Raw genomic sequence first — 16818 nt, 5'->3', positions numbered from 1 at the left:
GGTGTCTTGGCTAATGTGTCTTGGCTAAGGTGTCTTGGCTAATGTGTCTCGGCTAATGTGTCTCGGCTAATGTGTCTTGGCTAAAGTGTCTTGGCTAAGGTGTCTTGGCTAAGGTGTCTTGGCTAAGGTGTCTTGGCTAAGGTGTCTTGGCTAATGTGTCTTGGCTAATTTGCCTTGGCTAATGTGTCTTGGCTAAGGTGTCTTGGCTAATGTGTCTTGGCTAAGGTGTCTTGGCTAAGGTGTCTTGGCTAAGGTGTCTTGGCTAATGTGTCTTGGCTAAGGTGTCTTGGCTAATGTGTCTTGGCTAAGGTGTCTTGGCTAATGTGTCTCGGCTAAGGTGTCTTGGCTAAGGTGTCTTGGCTAAGGTGTCTCGGCTAATGTGTCTTGGCTAATGTGTCTTGGCTAAAGTGTCTTGGCTTAGGTGTCTTGGCTAATGTGTCTTGGCTAATGTGTCTTGGCTAAAGTGTCTTGGCTAAGGTGTCTTGGCTAAGGTGTCTTGGCTAATGTGTCTTGGCTAAAGTGTCTTGGCTAAGGTGTCTTGGCTAAGGTGTCTTGGCTAAGGTGTCTTGGCTAAGGTGTCTTGGCTAATGTGTCTTGGCTAAGGTGTCTTGGCTAATGTGTCTTGGCTAATGTGTCTCGGCTTAAGTGTCTTGGCTAAGGTGTCTTGGCTAAAGTGTCTTGGCTAAGGTGTCTTGGCTAAGGTGTCTTGGCTAATGTGTCTTGGCTAAGGTGTCTTGGCGAATGTGTCTTGGCTAAGGTGTCTTGGCTAAAGTGTCTTGGCTAAGGTGTTTTGGCTAAGGTGTCTTGGCTAAAGTGTCTTGGCTAAGGTGTCTTGGCTAATGTGTTGGCTAATGTGTCTTGGCAAAGGTGTCTTGGCTAAGGTGTCTTGGCTAAGGTGTCTTGGCTGAGGTGTCTTGGCTAAGGTGTCTTGGCTAAGGTGTCTTGGCTAAGGTGTCTTGGCTAAGGTGTCTTGGCTAAGGTGTCTTGGCTAATGTGTCTTGGCTAATGTGTCTTGGCTAATGTGTCTTGGCTAATGTGTCTTGGCTAATGTGTCTCGGCTAATGTGTCTTGGCTAAGGTGTCTTGGCTAATGTGTCTTGGCTAATGTGTCTTGGCTAATGTGTCTTGGCTAATGTGTCTTGGCTAAGCTGTCTTGGCTAAGGTGTCTTGGCTAATGTGTCTTGGCTAAGGTGTCTTGGCTAATGTGTCTTGGCTAATGTGTCTTGGCTAATGTGTTGGCTAATGTGTCTCGGCTAATGTGTCTTGGCTAAAGTGTCTTGGCTAATGTGTCTTGGCTAATGTGTCTTGGTCAATGTGTCTTGGCTAATGTGTTGGCTAATGTGTCTTGGCTAATGTGTCTTGGCTAATGTGTCTTGGCTAATGTGTCTTGGCTAATGTGTCTTGGCTAATGTGTCTTGGCTAATGTGTCTTGGCTAATGTGTCTTGGTCAATGTGTCTTGGCTAATGTGTCTTGGCTAATGTGTCTTGGCTAATGTGTCTTGGCTAATGTGTCTTGGCTAATGTGTCTTGGCTAAGCTGTCTTGGCTAAGGTGTCTTGGCTAATGTGTCTTGGCTAAGGTGTCTTGGCTAATGTGTCTTGGCTAATGTGTCTTGGCTAATGTATTGGCTAATGTGTCTCGGCTAATGTGTCTTGGCTAAAGTGTCTTGGCTAATGTGTCTTGGCTAATGTGTCTTGGTCAATGTGTCTTGGCTAATGTGTCTTGGCTAATGTGTTGGCTAATGTGTCTTGGCTAATGTGTCTTGGCTAATGTGTCTTGGCTAATGTGTCTTGGCTAATGTGTCTTGGCTAATGTGTCTTGGCTAATGTGTCTTGGTCAATGTGTCTTGGCTAATGTGTCTTGGCTAATGTGTCTTGGCTAATGTGTCTCGGCTAATGTGTCTTGGCTAATGTGTCTTGGCTAATGTGTCTTGGCTAAGCTGTCTTGGCTAAGGTGTCTTGGCTAATGTGTCTCGGCTAATGTGTCTTGGCTAATGTGTCTTGGCTAATGTGTCTTGGCTAATGTGTTGGCTAATGTGTCTCGGCTAATGTGTCTTGGCTAAGGTGTCTTGGCTAAGGTGTCTTGGCTAATGTGTCTTGGTCAATGTGTCTTGGCTAATGTGTCTTGGCTAATGTGTCTTGGCTAATGTGTCTTGGCTAATGTGTCTTGGCTAATGTGTCTCGGCTAATGTGTCTTGGCTAAGGTGTCTTGGCTAATGTGTCTTGGCTAATGTGTTGGCTAATGTGTCTTGGCTAAGGTGTCTTGGCTAAGGTGTCTTGGCTAAGTTGTCTTGGCTAATGTGTCTTGGTCAATGTGTCTTGGCTAATGTGTCTTGGCTAATGTGTCTTGGCTAATGTGTCTTGGCTAATGTGTCTTGGCTAATGTGTCTCGGCTAATGTGTCTTGGCTAAGGTGTCTTGGCTAATGTGTCTTGGCTAATGTGTCTTGGTCAATGTGTCTTGGCTAATGTGTCTTGGCTAATTTGTTGGCTAATGTGTCTTGGCTAATGTGTCTTGGCTAAGGTGTCTTGGCTAATGTGTCTTGGTCAATGTGTCTTGGCTAATGTGTCTTGGCTAATGTGTCTTGGCTAATGTGTCTTGGCTAATGTGTCTTGGCTAATGTGTCTCGGCTAATGTGTCTTGGCTAAGGTGTCTTGGCTAATGTGTCTTGGTCAATGTGTCTTGGCTAATGTGTCTTGGCTAATGTGTCTTGGCTAATGTGTCTTGGCTAAGGTGTCTTGGCTAATGTGTCTCGGCTAATGTGTCTTGGTTAAGGTGTCTTGGCTAAGGTGTCTTGGCTAATGTGTCTTGGTCAATGTGTCTTGGCTAATGTGTCTTGGCTAATGTGTCTTGGCTAATGTGTCTTGGCTAATGTGTCTTGGCTAATGTGTCTCGGCTAATGTGTCTTGGCTAAGGTGTCTTGGCTAATGTGTCTTGGCTAATGTGTCTTGGCTAATGTGTCTTGGCTAATGTGTCTTGGCTAAGGTGTCTTGGCTAATGTGTCTCGGCTAATGTGTCTTGGCTAATGTGTCTTGGCTAATGTGTCTTGGCTAATGTGTCTTGGCTAATGTGTCTTGGCTAATGTGTCTTGGCTAATGTGTCTTGGCTAATGTGTCTCGGCTAATGTGTCTCGGCTAATGTGTCTTGGCTAAGGTGTCTTGGCTAAGGTGTCTTGGCTAATGTGTTTTGCTAAGGTGTCTTGGCTAAGGTGTCTTGGCTAATGTGTCTTGGCTAATGTGTCTTGGCTAAGGTGTCTTGGCTAATGTGTCTTGGCTAATGTGTCTTGGCTAATGTGTCTCGGCTAATGTGTCTTGGCTAAGGTGTCTTGGCTAAGGTGTCTTGGCTAATGTGTCTTGGCTAATGTGTCTTGGCTAATGTGTCTTGGCTAATGTGTCTCGGCTAATGTGTCTCGGCTAAGGTGTCTTGGCTAAGGTGTCTTGGCTAATGTGTCTTGGCTAATGTGTCTTGGCTAAGGTGTCTTGGCTAAGGTGTCTCGGCTAATGTGTCTTGGCTAAGGTGTCTTGGCTAATGTGTCTTGGCTAATGTGTCTTGGCTAAGGTGTCTTGGCTAATGTGTCTTGGCTAAGGTGTCTTGGCTAATGTGTCTTGGCTAATGTGTCTTGGCTAATGTGTCTTGGCTAATGTGTCTTGGCTAATGTGTCTTGGCTATGGTGTCTTGGCTAAGGTGTCTTGGCTAAGGTGTCTTGGCTAAGGTGTCTTGGCTAAGGTGTCTTGGCTAATGTGTCTTGGCTAATGTGTCTTGGCTAATGTGTCTTGGCTGATGTGTCTCGGCTAAGGTGTCTTGGCTAATGTGTCTTGGCTAAGGTGTCTTGGCTAAGGTGTCTTGGCTAATGTGTCTTGGCTAATGTGTCTTGGCTAAGGTGTCTTGGCTAAGGTGTCTTGGCTAAGGTGTCTTGGCTAATGTGTCTTGGCTAAGGTGTCTTGGCTAATGTGTCTTGGCTAATGTGTCTTGGCTAAGGTGTCTTGGCTAATGTATCTTGGCTAAGGTGTCTTGGCTAATGTGTCTTGGCTAATGTGTCTTGGCTAATGTGTCTTGGCTAAGGTGTCTTGGCTAATGTGTCTTGGCTAATGTGTCTTGGCTAAAGTGTCTTGGCTAAGGTGTCTTGGCTAAGGTGTCTTGGCTAATGTGTCTTGGCTAAGGTGTCTTGGCTAAGGTGTCTTGGCTAATGTGTCTTGGCTAAGGTGTCTTGGCTAAGGTGTCTTGGCTAATGTGTCTTGGCTAAGGTGTCTCGGCTAATGTGTCTTGGCTAATGTGTCTTGGCTAATGTGTCTTGGCTAATGTGTCTTGGCTAAGGTGTCTTGGCTAATGTGTCTTGGCTAATGTGTCTTGGCTAAGGTGTCTTGGCTAAGGTGTCTTGGCTAATGTGTCTTGGCTAATGTGTCTTGGCTAAGGTGTCTTGGCTAATGTGTCTTGGCTTATGTGTCTTGGCTAATGTGTCTTGGCTAAGGTGTCTTGGCTAAGGTGTCTCGGCTAATGTGTCTTGGCTAATGTGTCTTGGCTAATGTGTCTTGGCTAATGTGTCTTGGCTAATGTGTCTTGGCCAATGTGTCTTGGCTAATGTGTCTTGGCTTATGTGTCTTGGCTTATGTGTCTTGGCTAATGTGTCTTGGCTAATGTGTCTTGGCTAATGTGTCTTGGCTAAGGTGTCTTGGCTAAGGTGTCTTGGCTAAAGTGCCTTGGCTAAGGTGTCTTGGCTAATGTGTCTTGGCTAATGTGTCTTGGCTAAGGTGTCTCGGCTAATGTGTCTTGGCTAAGGTGTCTTGGCTAATGTGTCTTGGCTAATGTGTCTTGGCTAAGGTGTCTTGGCTAATGTGTCTTGGCTAAGGTGTCTTGGCTAATGTGTCTTGGCTAATGTGTCTTGGCTAATGTGTCTTGGCTAATGTGTCTTGGCTATGGTGTCTTGGCTAAGGTGTCTTGGCTAAGGTGTCTTGGCTAAGGTGTCTTGGCTAAGGTGTCTTGGCTAATGTGTCTTGGCTAATGTGTCTTGGCTAATGTGTCTTGGCTAATGTGTCTCGGCTAAGGTGTCTTGGCTAATGTGTCTTGGCTAAGGTGTCTTGGCTAAGGTGTCTTGGCTAATGTGTCTTGGCTAATGTGTCTTGGCTAAGGTGTCTTGGCTAAGGTGTCTTGGCTAAGGTGTCTTGGCTAATGTGTCTTGGCTAAGGTGTCTTGGCTAATGTGTCTTGGCTAATGTGTCTTGGCTAAGGTGTCTTGGCTAATGTATCTTGGCTAAGGTGTCTTGGCTAATGTGTCTTGGCTAATGTGTCTTGGCTAATGTGTCTTGGCTAAGGTGTCTTGGCTAATGTGTCTTGGCTAATGTGTCTTGGCTAAAGTGTCTTGGCTAAGGTGTCTTGGCTAAGGTGTCTTGGCTAATGTGTCTTGGCTAAGGTGTCTTGGCTAAGGTGTCTTGGCTAATGTGTCTTGGCTAAGGTGTCTTGGCTAATGTGTCTTGGCTAATGTGTCTTGGCTAAGGTGTCTTGGCTAATGTGTCTTGGCTAAGGTGTCTTGGCTAATGTGTCTTGGCTAATGTGTCTTGGCTAATATGTCTTGGCTAAGGTGTCTTGGCTAATGTGTCTTGGCTAATGTGTCTTGGCTAATGTGTCTTGGCTAAGGTGTCTTGGCTAAGGTGTCTTGGCTAATGTGTCTTGGCTAATGTGTCTTGGCTAATGTGTCTTGGCTAAGGTGTCTTGGCTAAGGTGTCTTGGCTAATGTGTCTTGGCTAAGGTGTCTTGGCTAATGTGTCTTGGCTAATGTGTCTTGGCTAATGTGTCTCGGCTAATGTGTCTTGGCTAAGGTGTCTTGGCTAATGTGTCTCGGCTAATGTGTCTTGGCTAATGTGTCTTGGCTAATGTGTCTTGGCTAATGTGTCTTGGCTAATGTGTCTTGGCTAATGTGTCTTGGCTAATGTGTCTTGGCTAATGTGTCTCGGCTAATGTGTCTTGGCTAAGGTGTCTTGGCTAAGGTGTCTTGGCTAAAGTGTCTTGGCTAAGGTGTCTTGGCTAATGTGTCTTGGCTAATGTGTCTTGGCTAAGGTGTCTCGGCTAATGTGTCTTGGCTAAGGTGTCTTGGCTAATGTGTCTTGGCTAATGTGTCTTGGCTAAGGTGTCTTGGCTAATGTGTCTTGGCTAAGGTGTCTTGGCTAATGTGTCTTGGCTAATGTGTCTTGGCTAATGTGTCTTGGCTAATGTGTCTTGGCTAATGTGTCTTGGCTATGGTGTCTTGGCTAAGGTGTCTTGGCTAAGGTGTCTTGGCTAAGGTGTCTTGGCTAAGGTGTCTTGGCTAATGTGTCTTGGCTAATGTGTCTTGGCTAATGTGTCTTGGCTAATGTGTCTCGGCTAAGGTGTCTTGGCTAATGTGTCTTGGCTAAGGTGTCTTGGCTAAGGTGTCTTGGCTAATGTGTCTTGGCTAATGTGTCTTGGCTAAGGTGTCTTGGCTAAGGTGTCTTGGCTAAGGTGTCTTGGCTAATGTGTCTTGGCTAAGGTGTCTTGGCTAATGTGTCTTGGCTAATGTGTCTTGGCTAAGGTGTCTTGGCTAATGTATCTTGGCTAAGGTGTCTTGGCTAATGTGTCTTGGCTAATGTGTCTTGGCTAATGTGTCTTGGCTAAGGTGTCTTGGCTAATGTGTCTTGGCTAATGTGTCTTGGCTAAAGTGTCTTGGCTAAGGTGTCTTGGCTAAGGTGTCTTGGCTAATGTGTCTTGGCTAAGGTGTCTTGGCTAAGGTGTCTTGGCTAATGTGTCTTGGCTAAGGTGTCTTGGCTAATGTGTCTTGGCTAATGTGTCTTGGCTAAGGTGTCTTGGCTAATGTGTCTTGGCTAAGGTGTCTTGGCTAATGTGTCTTGGCTAATGTGTCTTGGCTAATGTGTCTTGGCTAATGTGTCTTGGCTAATGTGTCTTGGCTATGGTGTCTTGGCTAAGGTGTCTTGGCTAAGGTGTCTTGGCTAAGGTGTCTTGGCTAAGGTGTCTTGGCTAATGTGTCTTGGCTAATGTGTCTTGGCTAATGTGTCTTGGCTAAGGTGTCTTGGCTAAGGTGTCTTGGCTAATGTGTCTTGGCTAAGGTGTCTTGGCTAATGTGTCTTGGCTAATGTGTCTTGGCTAATGTGTCTTGGCTAAGGTGTCTTGGCTAATGTGTCTCGGCTAATGTGTCTTGGCTAATGTGTCTTGGCTAATGTGTCTTGGCTAATGTGTCTTGGCTAATGTGTCTTGGCTAATGTGTCTTGGCTAATGTGTCTTGGCTAATGTGTCTTGGCTAATGTGTCTCGGCTAATGTGTCTCGGCTAATGTGTCTTGGCTAAGGTGTCTTGGCTAAGGTGTCTTGGCTAATGTGTTTTGCTAAGGTGTCTTGGCTAAGGTGTCTTGGCTAATGTGTCTTGGCTAATGTGTCTTGGCTAAGGTGTCTTGGCTAATGTGTCTTGGCTAATGTGTCTTGGCTAATGTGTCTTGGCTAATGTGTCTCGGCTAATGTGTCTTGGCTAAGGTGTCTTGGCTAAGGTGTCTTGGCTAATGTGTCTTGGCTAATGTGTCTTGGCTAATGTGTCTTGGCTAATGTGTCTCGGCTAATGTGTCTCGGCTAAGGTGTCTTGGCTAATGTGTCTTGGCTAATGTGTCTTGGCTAATGTGTCTTGGCTAAGGTGTCTTGGCTAAGGTGTCTCGGCTAATGTGTCTTGGCTAAGGTGTCTTGGCTAATGTGTCTTGGCTAATGTGTCTTGGCTAAGGTGTCTTGGCTAATGTGTCTTGGCTAAGGTGTCTTGGCTAATGTGTCTTGGCTAATGTGTCTTGGCTAATGTGTCTTGGCTAATGTGTCTTGGCTAATGTGTCTTGGCTATGGTGTCTTGGCTAAGGTGTCTTGGCTAAGGTGTCTTGGCTAAGGTGTCTTGGCTAAGGTGTCTTGGCTAATGTGTCTTGGCTAATGTGTCTTGGCTAATGTGTCTTGGCTAATGTGTCTCGGCTAAGGTGTCTTGGCTAATGTGTCTTGGCTAAGGTGTCTTGGCTAAGGTGTCTTGGCTAATGTGTCTTGGCTAATGTGTCTTGGCTAAGGTGTCTTGGCTAAGGTGTCTTGGCTAAGGTGTCTTGGCTAATGTGTCTTGGCTAAGGTGTCTTGGCTAATGTGTCTTGGCTAATGTGTCTTGGCTAAGGTGTCTTGGCTAATGTATCTTGGCTAAGGTGTCTTGGCTAATGTGTCTTGGCTAATGTGTCTTGGCTAATGTGTCTTGGCTAAGGTGTCTTGGCTAATGTGTCTTGGCTAATGTGTCTTGGCTAAAGTGTCTTGGCTAAGGTGTCTTGGCTAAGGTGTCTTGGCTAATGTGTCTTGGCTAAGGTGTCTTGGCTAAGGTGTCTTGGCTAATGTGTCTTGGCTAAGGTGTCTTGGCTAAGGTGTCTTGGCTAATGTGTCTTGGCTAAGGTGTCTCGGCTAATGTGTCTTGGCTAATGTGTCTTGGCTAATGTGTCTTGGCTAATGTGTTGGCTAATGTGTCTTGGCTAATGTGTCTTGGCTAATGTGTCTTGGCTAATGTGTCTTGGCTAATGTGTCTCGGCTAATGTGTCTCGGCTAATGTGTCTTGGCTAAGGTGTCTTGGCTAAGGTGTCTTGGCTAATGTGTTTTGCTAAGGTGTCTTGGCTAAGGTGTCTTGGCTAATGTGTCTTGGCTAATGTGTCTTGGCTAAGGTGTCTTGGCTAATGTGTCTTGGCTAATGTGTCTTGGCTAATGTGTCTTGGCTAATGTGTCTCGGCTAATGTGTCTTGGCTAAGGTGTCTTGGCTAAGGTGTCTTGGCTAATGTGTCTTGGCTAATGTGTCTTGGCTAATGTGTCTTGGCTAATGTGTCTCGGCTAATGTGTCTCGGCTAAGGTGTCTTGGCTAATGTGTCTTGGCTAATGTGTCTTGGCTAATGTGTCTTGGCTAAGGTGTCTTGGCTAAGGTGTCTCGGCTAATGTGTCTTGGCTAATGTGTCTCGGCTAAGGTGTCTTGGCTAATGTGTCTTGGCTAAGGTGTCTTGGCTAATGTGTCTTGGCTATGGTGTCTTGGCTAATGTGTCTTGGCTAATGTGTCTTGGCTAAAGTGTCTTGGCTAAGGTGTCTTGGCTAAGGTGTCTTGGCTAATGTGTCTTGGCTAAGGTGTCTTGGCTAAGGTGTCTTGGCTAATGTGTCTTGGCTAATGTGTCTTGGCTAAGGTGTCTTGGCTAATGTGTCTTGGCTAATGTGTTGGCTAATGTGTCTTGGCTAATGTGTCTTGGCTAATGTGTCTTGGCTAATGTGTCTTGGCTAATGTGTCTCGGCTAATGTGTCTCGGCTAATGTGTCTTGGCTAAGGTGTCTTGGCTAAGGTGTCTTGGCTAATGTGTTTTGCTAAGGTGTCTTGGCTAAGGTGTCTTGGCTAATGTGTCTTGGCTAATGTGTCTTGGCTAAGGTGTCTTGGCTAATGTGTCTTGGCTAATGTGTCTTGGCTAATGTGTCTTGGCTAATGTGTCTCGGCTAATGTGTCTTGGCTAAGGTGTCTTGGCTAAGGTTTCTTGGCTAATGTGTCTTGGCTAAGGTGTCTTGGCTAAGGTGTCTTGGCTAATGTGTTTTGCTAAGGTGTCTTGGCTAAGGTGTCTTGGCTAATGTGTCTTGGCTAATGTGTCTTGGCTAAGGTGTCTTGGCTAATGTGTCTTGGCTAATGTGTCTTGGCTAATGTGTCTTGGCTAATGTGTCTCGGCTAATGTGTCTTGGCTAAGGTGTCTTGGCTAAGGTGTCTTGGCTAATGTGTCTTGGCTAATGTGTCTTGGCTAATGTGTCTTGGCTAATGTGTCTCGGCTAATGTGTCTCGGCTAAGGTGTCTTGGCTAATGTGTCTTGGCTAATGTGTCTTGGCTAATGTGTCTTGGCTAAGGTGTCTTGGCTAAGGTGTCTCGGCTAATGTGTCTTGGCTAATGTGTCTCGGCTAATGTGTCTTGGCTAATGTGTCTTGGCTAAGGTGTCTTGGCTAATGTGTCTTGGCTAAGGTGTCTTGGCTAATGTGTCTTGGCTAATGTGTCTTGGCTAATGTGTCTTGGCTAATGTGTCTTGGCTATGGTGTCTTGGCTAAGGTGTCTTGGCTAAGGTGTCTTGGCTAAGGTGTCTTGGCTAAGGTGTCTTGGCTAATGTGTCTTGGCTAATGTGTCTTGGCTAATGTGTCTTGGCTAATGTGTCTCGGCTAAGGTGTCTTGGCTAATGTGTCTTGGCTAAGGTGTCTTGGCTAAGGTGTCTTGGCTAATGTGTCTTGGCTAAGGTGTCTTGGCTAAGGTGTCTTGGCTAAGGTGTCTTGGCTAATGTGTCTTGGCTAAGGTGTCTTGGCTAATGTGTCTTGGCTAATGTGTCTTGGCTAAGGTGTCTTGGCTAATGTATCTTGGCTAAGGTGTCTTGGCTAATGTGTCTTGGCTAATGTGTCTTGGCTAATGTGTCTTGGCTAAGGTGTCTTGGCTAATGTGTCTTGGCTAATGTGTCTTGGCTAAAGTGTCTTGGCTAAGGTGTCTTGGCTAAGGTGTCTTGGCTAATGTGTCTTGGCTAAGGTGTCTTGGCTAAGGTGTCTTGGCTAATGTGTCTTGGCTAAGGTGTCTTGGCTAAGGTGTCTTGGCTAATGTGTCTTGGCTAAGGTGTCTCGGCTAATGTGTCTTGGCTAATGTGTCTTGGCTAAGGTGTCTTGGCTAATGTATCTTGGCTAAGGTGTCTTGGCTAATGTGTCTTGGCTAATGTGTCTTGGCTAATGTGTCTTGGCTAATGTGTCTTGGCTAATGTGTCTTGGCTAATGTGTTGGCTAATGTGTCTTGGCTAATGTGTCTTGGCTAATGTGTCTTGGCTAATGTGTCTTGGCTAATGTGTCTCGGCTATTGTGTCTCGGCTAATGTGTCTTGGCTAAGGTGTCTTGGCTAAGGTGTCTTGGCTAATGTGTTTTGCTAAGGTGTCTTGGCTAAGGTGTCTTGGCTAATGTGTCTTGGCTAATGTGTCTTGGCTAAGGTGTCTTGGCTAATGTGTCTTGGTTAATGTGTCTTGGCTAATGTGTCTTGGCTAATGTGTCTCGGCTAATGTGTCTTGGCTAAGGTGTCTTGGCTAAGGTGTCTTGGCTAATGTGTCTTGGCTAAGGTGTCTTGGCTAAGGTGTCTTGGCTAATGTGTCTTGGCTAAGGTGTCTTGGCTAAGGTGTCTTGGCTAATGTGTCTTGGCTAATGTGTCTTGGCTAATGTGTCTTGGCTAATGTGTCTTGGCTAATGTGTCTCGGCTAAGGTGTCTTGGCTAATGTGTCTTGGCTAAGGTGTCTTGGCTAAGGTGTCTTGGCTAATGTGTCTTGGCTAATGTGTCTTGGCTAAGGTGTCTTGGCTAAGGTGTCTTGGCTAAGGTGTCTTGGCTAATGTGTCTTGGCTAATGTGTCTTGGCTAATGTGTCTTGGCTATGGTGTCTTGGCTAAGGTGTCTTGGCTAAGGTGTCTTGGCTAAGGTGTCTTGGCTAAGGTGTCTTGGCTAATGTGTCTTGGCTAATGTGTCTTGGCTAATGTGTCTTGGCTAATGTGTCTCGGCTAAGGTGTCTTGGCTAATGTGTCTTGGCTAAGGTGTCTTGGCTAAGGTGTCTTGGCTAATGTGTCTTGGCTAAGGTGTCTTGGCTAAGGTGTCTTGGCTAAGGTGCCTTGGCTAATGTGTCTTGGCTAAGGTGTCTTGGCTAATGTGTCTTGGCTAATGTGTCTTGGCTAAGGTGTCTTGGCTAATGTATCTTGGCTAAGGTGTCTTGGCTAATGTGTCTTGGCTAATGTGTCTTGGCTAATGTGTCTTGGCTAAGGTGTCTTGGCTAATGTGTCTTGGCTAATGTGTCTTGGCTAAAGTGTCTTGGCTAAGGTGTCTTGGCTAAGGTGTCTTGGCTAATGTGTCTTGGCTAAGGTGTCTTGGCTAAGGTGTCTCGGCTAATGTGTCTTGGCTAAGGTGTCTTGGCTAAGGTGTCTTGGCTAAGGTGTCTTGGCTAAGGTGTCTTGGCTAATGTGTCTTGTCTAATGTGTCTTGGCTAATGTGTCTTGGCTAAGGTGTCTTGGCTAATGTGTCTTGGCTAATGTGTCTTGGCAAAAGTGTCTTGGCTAAGGTGTCTTGGCTAATGTGTCTTGGCTAATGTGTCTTGGCTAAGGTGTCTTGGCTAAGGTGTCTTGGCTAATGTGTCTTGGCTAATGTGTCTTGGCTAAGGTGTCTTGGCTAATGTGTCTTGGCTTATGTGTCTTGGCTAATGTGTCTTGGCTAAGGTGTCTTGGCTAAGGTGTCTCGGCTAATGTGTATTGGCTAATGTGTCTTGGCTAATGTGTCTTGGCTAATGTGTCTTGGCTTATGTGTCTTGGCTTATGTGTCTTGGCTAATGTGTCTTGGCTAATGTGTCTTGGCTAATGTGTCTTGGCTTATGTGTCTTGGCTAAGGTGTCTTGGCTAAGGTGTCTTGGCTAAAGTGTCTTGGCTAAGGTGTCTTGGCTAATGTGTCTTGGCTAATGTGTCTTGGCTAATGTGTCTTGGCTAATGTGTCTTGGCTAAGGTGTCTTGGCTAATGTGTCTTGGCTAATGTGTCTTGGCTAATGTGTCTTGGCTAAGGTGTCTTGGCTAATGTGTCTTGGCTAATGTGTCTTGGCTAAAGTGTCTTGGCTAAGGTGTCTTGGCTAAGGTGTCTTGGCTAATGTGTCTTGGCTAAGGTGTCTTGGCTAAGGTGTCTTGGCTAATGTGTCTTGGCTAAGGTGTCTTGGCTAAGGTGTCTTGGCTAATGTGTCTTGGCTAAGGTGTCTCGGCTAATGTGTCTTGGCTAATGTGTCTTGGCTAAGGTGTCTTGGCTAATGTATCTTGGCTAAGGTGTCTTGGCTAATGTGTCTTGGCTAATGTGTCTTGGCTAATGTGTCTTGGCTAATGTGTCTTGGCTAATGTGTCTTGGCTAATGTGTTGGCTAATGTGTCTTGGCTAATGTGTCTTGGCTAATGTGTCTCGGCTAATGTGTCTTGGCTAAGGTGTCTTGGCTAAGGTGTCTTGGCTAATGTGTTTTGCTAAGGTGTCTTGGCTAAGGTGTCTTGGCTAATGTGTCTTGGCTAATGTGTCTTGGCTAAGGTGTCTTGGCTAATGTGTCTTGGTTAATGTGTCTTGGCTAATGTGTCTTGGCTAATGTGTCTCGGCTAATGTGTCTTGGCTAAGGTGTCTTGGCTAAGGTGTCTTGGCTAAGGTGTCTTGGCTAAGGTGTCTTGGCTAAGGTGTCTTGGCTAATGTGTCTTGGCTAAGGTGTCTTGGCTAAGGTGTCTTGGCTAATGTGTCTTGGCTAATGTGTCTTGGCTAATGTGTCTTGGCTAATGTGTCTTGGCTAATGTGTCTCGGCTAAGGTGTCTTGGCTAATGTGTCTTGGCTAAGGTGTCTTGGCTAAGGTGTCTTGGCTAATGTGTCTTGGCTAATGTGTCTTGGCTAAGGTGTCTTGGCTAAGGTGTCTTGGCTAAGGTGTCTTGGCTAATGTGTCTTGGCTAATGTGTCTTGGCTAATGTGTCTTGGCTATGGTGTCTTGGCTAAGGTGTCTTGGCTAAGGTGTCTTGGCTAAGGTGTCTTGGCTAAGGTGTCTTGGCTAATGTGTCTTGGCTAATGTGTCTTGGCTAATGTGTCTTGGCTAATGTGTCTCGGCTAAGGTGTCTTGGCTAATGTGTCTTGGCTAAGGTGTCTTGGCTAAGGTGTCTTGGCTAATGTGTCTTGGCTAAGGTGTCTTGGCTAAGGTGTCTTGGCTAAGGTGCCTTGGCTAATGTGTCTTGGCTAAGGTGTCTTGGCTAATGTGTCTTGGCTAATGTGTCTTGGCTAAGGTGTCTTGGCTAATGTATCTTGGCTAAGGTGTCTTGGCTAATGTGTCTTGGCTAATGTGTCTTGGCTAATGTGTCTTGGCTAAGGTGTCTTGGCTAATGTGTCTTGGCTAATGTGTCTTGGCTAAAGTGTCTTGGCTAAGGTGTCTTGGCTAAGGTGTCTTGGCTAATGTGTCTTGGCTAAGGTGTCTTGGCTAAGGTGTCTCGGCTAATGTGTCTTGGCTAAGGTGTCTTGGCTAAGGTGTCTTGGCTAAGGTGTCTTGGCTAAGGTGTCTTGGCTAATGTGTCTTGTCTAATGTGTCTTGGCTAATGTGTCTTGGCTAAGGTGTCTTGGCTAATGTGTCTTGGCTAATGTGTCTTGGCAAAAGTGTCTTGGCTAAGGTGTCTTGGCTAATGTGTCTTGGCTAATGTGTCTTGGCTAAGGTGTCTTGGCTAAGGTGTCTTGGCTAATGTGTCTTGGCTAATGTGTCTTGGCTAAGGTGTCTTGGCTAATGTGTCTTGGCTTATGTGTCTTGGCTAATGTGTCTTGGCTAAGGTGTCTTGGCTAAGGTGTCTCGGCTAATGTGTCTTGGCTAATGTGTCTTGGCTAATGTGTCTTGGCTAATGTGTCTTGGCTAATGTGTCTTGGCCAATGTGTCTTGGCTAATGTGTCTTGGCTTATGTGTCTTGGCTTATGTGTCTTGGCTAATGTGTCTTGGCTAATGTGTCTTGGCTAATGTGTCTTGGCTTATGTGTCTTGGCTAAGGTGTCTTGGCTAAGGTGTCTTGGCTAAAGTGTCTTGGCTAAGGTGTCTTGGCTAATGTGTCTTGGCTAATGTGTCTTGGCTAATGTGTCTTGGCTAATGTGTCTTGGCTAAGGTGTCTTGGCTAATGTGTCTTGGCTAATGTGTCTTGGCTAATGTGTCTTGGCTAAGGTGTCTTGGCTAATGTGTCTTGGCTAATGTGTCTTGGCTAAAGTGTCTTGGCTAAGGTGTCTTGGCTAAGGTGTCTTGGCTAATGTGTCTTGGCTAAGGTGTCTTGGCTAAGGTGTCTTGGCTAATGTGTCTTGGCTAAGGTGTCTTGGCTAAGGTGTCTTGGCTAATGTGTCTTGGCTAAGGTGTCTCGGCTAATGTGTCTTGGCTAATGTGTCTTGGCTAAGGTGTCTTGGCTAATGTATCTTGGCTAAGGTGTCTTGGCTAATGTGTCTTGGCTAATGTGTCTTGGCTAATGTGTCTTGGCTAATGTGTCTTGGCTAATGTGTCTTGGCTAATGTGTTGGCTAATGTGTCTTGGCTAATGTGTCTTGGCTAATGTGTCTTGGCTAATGTGTCTTGGCTAATGTGTCTCGGCTAATGTGTCTCGGCTAATGTGTCTTGGCTAAGGTGTCTTGGCTAAGGTGTCTTGGCTAATGTGTTTTGCTAAGGTGTCTTGGCTAAGGTGTCTTGGCTAATGTGTCTTGGCTAATGTGTCTTGGCTAAGGTGTCTTGGCTAATGTGTCTTGGCTAATGTGTCTTGGCTAATGTGTCTTGGCTAATGTGTCTCGGCTAATGTGTCTTGGCTAAGGTGTCTTGGCTAAGGTGTCTTGGCTAATGTGTCTTGGCTAAGGTGTCTTGGCTAAGGTGTCTTGGCTAATGTGTCTTGGCTAAGGTGTCTTGGCTAAGGTGTCTTGGCTAATGTGTCTTGGCTAATGTGTCTTGGCTAATGTGTCTTGGCTAATGTGTCTTGGCTAATGTGTCTCGGCTAAGGTGTCTTGGCTAATGTGTCTTGGCTAAGGTGTCTTGGCTAAGGTGTCTTGGCTAATGTGTCTTGGCTAATGTGTCTTGGCTAAGGTGTCTTGGCTAAGGTGTCTTGGCTAATGTGTCTTGGCTAATGTGTCTTGGCTAATGTGTCTTGGCTATGGTGTCTTGGCTAAGGTGTCTTGGCTAAGGTGTCTTGGCTAAGGTGTCTTGGCTAAGGTGTCTTGGCTAATGTGTCTTGGCTAATGTGTCTTGGCTAATGTGTCTTGGCTAATGTGTCTCGGCTAAGGTGTCTTGGCTAATGTGTCTTGGCTAAGGTGTCTTGGCTAAGGTGTCTTGGCTAATGTGTCTTGGCTAAGGTGTCTTGGCTAAGGTGTCTTGGCTAAGGTGTCTTGGCTAATGTGTCTTGGCTAAGGTGTCTTGGCTAATGTGTCTTGGCTAATGTGTCTTGGCTAAGGTGTCTTGGCTAATGTATCTTGGCTAAGGTGTCTTGGCTAATGTGTCTTGGCTAATGTGTCTTGGCTAATGTGTCTTGGCTAAGGTGTCTTGGCTAATGTGTCTTGGCTAATGTGTCTTGGCTAAAGTGTCTTGGCTAAGGTGTCTTGGCTAAGGTGTCTTGGCTAATGTGTCTTGGCTAAGGTGTCTTGGCTAAGGTGTCTTGGCTAATGTGTCTTGGCTAAGGTGTCTTGGCTAAGGTGTCTTGGCTAATGTGTCTTGGCTAAGGTGTCTCGGCTAATGTGTCTTGGCTAAGGTGTCTTGGCTAAGGTGTCTTGGCTAAGGTGTCTTGGCTAAGGTGTCTTGGCTAATGTGTCTTGGCTAATGTGTCTTGGCTAATGTGTCTTGGCTAAGGTGTCTTGGCTAATGTGTCTTGGCTAATGTGTCTTGGCTAAAGTGTCTTGGCTAAGGTGTCTTGGCTAATGTGTCTTGGCTAATGTGTCTTGGCTAAGGTGTCTTGGCTAAGGTGTCTTGGCTAATGTGTCTTGGCTAATGTGTCTTGGCTAAGGTGTCTTGGCTAATGTGTCTTGGCTTATGTGTCTTGGCTAATGTGTCTTGGCTAAGGTGTCTTGGCTAAGGTGTCTCGGCTAATGTGTCTTGGCTAATGTGTCTTGGCTAATGTGTCTTGGCTAATGTGTCTTGGCTAATGTGTCTTGGCCAATGTGTCTTGGCTAATGTGTCTTGGCTTATGTGTCTTGGCTTATGTGTCTTGGCTAATGTGTCTTGGCGAATGTGTCTTGGCTAATGTGTCTTGGCTTATGTGTCTTGGCTAAGGTGTCTTGGCTAAGGTGTCTTGGCTAAAGTGTCTTGG

General features: G+C 45.8%; 1 long non-coding RNA gene across 1 annotated transcript in view; it reads left to right on the top strand.

Moving 5' to 3' along the window:
• LOC125774583 (uncharacterized) overlaps positions 1–16818 on the top strand; it is a 90049-nt gene that overhangs the window by 14666 nt on the left and 58565 nt on the right. Inside the window, exons 3-5 of the long non-coding RNA XR_007421067.1 lie at positions 2730–3330; positions 13173–13466; positions 14069–15395. This is a non-coding gene — a long non-coding RNA (uncharacterized LOC125774583). The remainder of the gene's footprint in view (positions 1–2729; positions 3331–13172; positions 13467–14068; positions 15396–16818) is intronic.

This window comes from Anopheles funestus, unplaced genomic scaffold, assembly GCF_943734845.2.
Source record: "Anopheles funestus unplaced genomic scaffold, idAnoFuneDA-416_04 scaffold_34_ctg1, whole genome shotgun sequence".
NCBI lineage: Eukaryota > Metazoa > Arthropoda > Insecta > Diptera > Culicidae > Anopheles > Anopheles funestus.
This window is presented reverse-complemented; position numbering and strand designations above follow the sequence as displayed.